Genomic DNA, 4706 nt, shown 5'->3' with positions numbered 1-4706 from the left:
TTAATTTGCTCTCATTAATGTCCTATGTGGCATAGTCTGTGATAAATATCTTCTCACATTTCTAATTGTAACCAAGTTTCAAAGGCCCCAGAAAACATAAAATCTTTTGTCTGCCCTGTTATGTGACTTCAATATATTTCCCAATACAATTTCATGATTCTCCCATAAAATGTTGTGGATCTTCAAAAAGGAACTGAGTCTGAGATCCCATTTGACTGATATAATAATAAAAACACCTTAGATTTTTATAGTACCTTTTATCACAAAAAGCTCAATGCACTTTTACATATTTATCATTGTAACCTCAGGAGGTAAGGAAGGACATAAATTATTTCTCATTTTCAGGGGCACAGCTTAGGCATTAGGAATTTAGGTAACATTTCTAAGGTGAATAGAAGTAGAGAGCAGTTTCTGAATGTTGGTATTCCTGTAATCTTTTATTCTCTTTGGTATTAATTATGGCTATTGTTACTTTAGACTCAGATGTTAGTGTTTGACATTAAATGTAGTTTATAATTCAGTTAATTATTTGTGAAATCAAGTTAAGTCAAAAATATATCATCACAGTCTAATCAAATTAAATTTTTTATTTTATATCAAGATACATATTTTTCAGTTTTATGCATGTATACATTATCTATTCTAATTTACCATTCTGTGTTAATTCTAAAGCAACATTTTAAAAGTTACTGATCATTTATAGCATTAAAAGAAATCACTTCTAATGTCCTTGTCACATTTCCCATACACACACACACACACACACACACACACACACATATTTGGCTACTTATTACATAAGCTACTAGTACTTTCAGGTTGAGTTTTCTATTTCTTAGGTTGTCTATACTTGAAAAATCTATCAAAATAAATATTCAAAGGAATATAAAGGCAATCTATTTAAACAGATTTTTATAATAGTTTTTGTTTGTTTTAAACAAAACAATCTAGAACTAATAATGTCCACTTGATATTGTGAAACATAGACTATCAGAAAAATACTAAATCTTGCTTATAGTTTATAGTTTTGCAATTTCCTCCTGGGCTTGCTTTGCTATGGATTGGCACAGAGGCAGCTATAGATGTGAACTATCAGTAAATAAGTGAAATGGAAGAAGATAAATATTTGTAGTCTGATTAAAGAATGAATCATAAACTTTGGAGGTCTTGCTTCACTGTAAGTCACAATGGAACAAACTTAATGGGTTTTTTTTTCTGTTGTTGTTGTTGTTGTTAGTTTTGGTACTAGGAATTGAAGTCAGGGGCACTTAACCACTGAGCCACATCCCCAAATTTTACTTTTTTATTTAGAAACAGGGTCTCCCTCAGTTACTTAGGGCATCACTAAATTGCTGAGGCTGGCTTTGAACTCGGGATCCTCCTGCCTCAGCCTCTGGAGCCACTGGGATTACAGGTGTGTGCCACCATGCCCTGCTAGACTTAATATTTTTAAGTTTCAACAGGCATCTGTGTCCATTCTAAAAGTGTCTTAAGTTGATAAGATTAACCCATTCAAGGTCACGCTCAGTCATGTGACTACCAAATTTCTATGAGGAAGTATAATTAACCCCAGGAATAACCACTTATGCAAACACACAGAATAGCCAATGCTCTTGTTTATTGAGATTTCACACCAATTACCCTTACCTCTTCTTGTTGATATGATTAAGTGGAAAATCTCTCTCTCTGATGGAGCATATGTGTGTGTGTGTGTGTGTGTGTGTGTGTGTGTGTGTGCATTTTGAGGCTGAGGATAGTGTTGTACTAGAAATAATATTATATTCCTTTGGTCACTGTCATTCTAGCATAAGAAATTAGAGAACATGGTTGTTTGAAATGTCAGTTTTTGTAAACACAAGTTGAAAGTTGTAACATAAATGAATGGTGTTACAGACTGTTTAAGCTTTTTGAGTAACAAATAGACATTTCCTTGAATTATTTTGACACAATTTTACTGTGAAATTTCTTTTTTTCTCTTGCTGATATTTCTAGATTCCTTGTACAGACAATAAAAAGAAAAGCCTTTCTTTTATGTCAGTACTCATTATTTAACTCATAGAACACTGATTTTTTTCAGAATATTAATATTCTCTAGATGTAAAAGGAATACTAAAAGAGATGTGTCTACATATTAGTCATAGCAAAAGGATAAACAAAATTTTGAACCTCTTTAGAAGGTCAGTATACAAGAGGAAGATATTAATATATACATATATATGTGTGTATATATATGTATATATATTACAGTGTTCAGTGCTCAGTTTTAAAGGTTTTTCATATAAGTCTACTCTGCTGGGATAGAAGAGTGTGTTCAGAGCAAACAAAAGGAGGTTCAGAGGTAAAAACTGAAGGATTTTGGTACAGAAGACCAGGCTGTCAACAGCGGAGGAAATGGAGAATGGAAAACAGAGGGTAACAGGTTGTTAGTAGAGTCAAGTCATATGGTGGCTTTGAAAGTCAGCAAACGGAAGTTCAGATGCAAAGCTACCAGATACAGGTTATACCCATTGACAACTGTGAATGTTTTAACCGCTAAGCAGGAAGAGATTCAAAGGTTCAGGAGTCAGATCCAAGATGTAAACAGGGTTGAGGAGCTTTTGTCTAAAACTCAAGACCTTTTGGAATGAGAGGGAAAATCATATAATAATAATGATAGAGGACAGACTGACAGTTGTAGAAGAGGGATGCATGACTACAATAATAATGCAAGTGTTTTATGGTCAAAATATGAATAGCAGGCACTGCAGAAATGACAAGGTTCTGATCAAATAATAGTTTCATGCCAACAAGTCTAGAGGGCTATGAGGGAGAAGAACAGGGAACCAGAGACTTTGGAGCAGGGTCCCTGCTGAGCTGTGGTGTGCCTCAAATGTATCTTTGTGCCTAAAGAGGTCTTTAATACTGTTGTGAAAAGACAAATATTGTCATTAAGCAAAGATCCCTAGGCTGGGATAAAGGAGACATGAATCCTAGCATGATTTCTCCCACTAACTAGCTGATTCCCTTCAGCAAGCACTCTGACTGAACATCATGATTTCCAGAAACCTAGATTAGTAATCCCAATGATAATGGGTGATGTGTGCAATGTGCCAGGAAGCACTTGAATTCTCTAGGTGCACCGAGTCAGTTAACCCTCACAATATTCCTGTCATTTTACAGATGAGGAAACTAAGGACACTGTAATTTGTTCATGATCACATAACTAGAAATGGACAGAGTTGGGATTTGACTTGTAGCAGCTTGTCCCCAGGGGCCAAGTCCTTAGCTACTAGTTATTAGATTACCTCTTAGGTATGTTTTAGAAGTAAAATTCAGTAACTTTAAATATACACAGCAGATGACACAATAAGTAAAAGAGAACAGAACCATAAATAAAATAGATATGACAGTTAACATAGACAAAATTCTTTTTATATCAGAAATAATCATACTTATGTCTTGCCATGCCACTTATCTTAACAAATGGAAAAGATATAAGATTGATAGCTGCTTTTTAAAAATGATTCAGATCAAACATGCTAGGATTTTGAGAAATATAAGATTTCCTAGGATGGTCCAGCAACCAGGTAATATTGGTTTTGGGTTTAAAGAGATTTAATTATTTAGTTTTTATATATTTTAAGAGGTCAACTTATTGACCTGTATTATTATCATATAGTAAACATTTATAAAAACATTAAAAAGGATAGTGTACTTATTATTTAATAATATGTGAAGATTTTTCATGAAAAATTATTGAGCTTATTTAACCTCATATAAAGGGTATTTACTAGAACATTAAACAGTGGCTATTTTGAAGTAATTAGTGTTATGAAATTTATGGTTACTATTTCCTTTATATTTTATGCATTATCACATTTGTAAAAATTCTGAGCATGCATTCTTTCTCACAAATCAGCAAAACATGTAGGTTGTGTTTTGACAGGAAAAAAAAAAAAAAAAAACCTCTACAGTTCAAGCTTCAGGCTCTTATAGCCACCAGGTGGGAGCAGTAGCTAGATACTGGGTGGCAAGGACCAATGACCTCCTAAAAGATGACTTAGATTCAGAGTGGGGTCAGATTCACAGTCCTGGAGCTTTATGCTTTATAAACAAGATAATATTTACTTACAAAAACAAGCCTTGAGATTTAAACACATAAAAATAAACATTACAGAGCAATATGACAAAATCTCAGAAATTGACCTACCAATTTCTTAGACTACAATATCAGAAATAATTACCCTAACCTATCAGAATTACCTAATATTAATTGGATACAAGAGCATCAACAATTTTCTTCATTTACTGCCAATCCATATTATTATGGTCAAGGAATATTCTTTTTTATTTAATTATTTCTTGTTCCTAATTACATACTTTCCCTTAGTCACTCAAGAATCCCAAAGAATTAACCTCCCTTACCAACCAGACATATAAGTAAATAAAAACCATAGTACAATAAATAATTATAATTAATTAGAACAGAAACTGGCTTCCTGACAGGCAGCATTTAGTGAATTGTTATTTCAGTGCCCTAAACAGTCACCTGAGTTAATTTAATTTTCATATCACTTAATTTTTATCTTTAGAATCACTCTACAAAAATAAATAAATAAATAGAATCACTCTACAGAGAATGGGAAACTGGCACACTGTCTCAACTCTACAGGATGGTGCAGTCACTAAACATTTTCATTTATTTCATTTTACTATTTAGAAATACT

Source organism: Callospermophilus lateralis, chromosome 2, assembly GCF_048772815.1.
Source record: "Callospermophilus lateralis isolate mCalLat2 chromosome 2, mCalLat2.hap1, whole genome shotgun sequence".
Classification (NCBI taxonomy): domain Eukaryota; kingdom Metazoa; phylum Chordata; class Mammalia; order Rodentia; family Sciuridae; genus Callospermophilus; species Callospermophilus lateralis.
Note: the sequence above shows the minus strand (reverse complement) of the source record.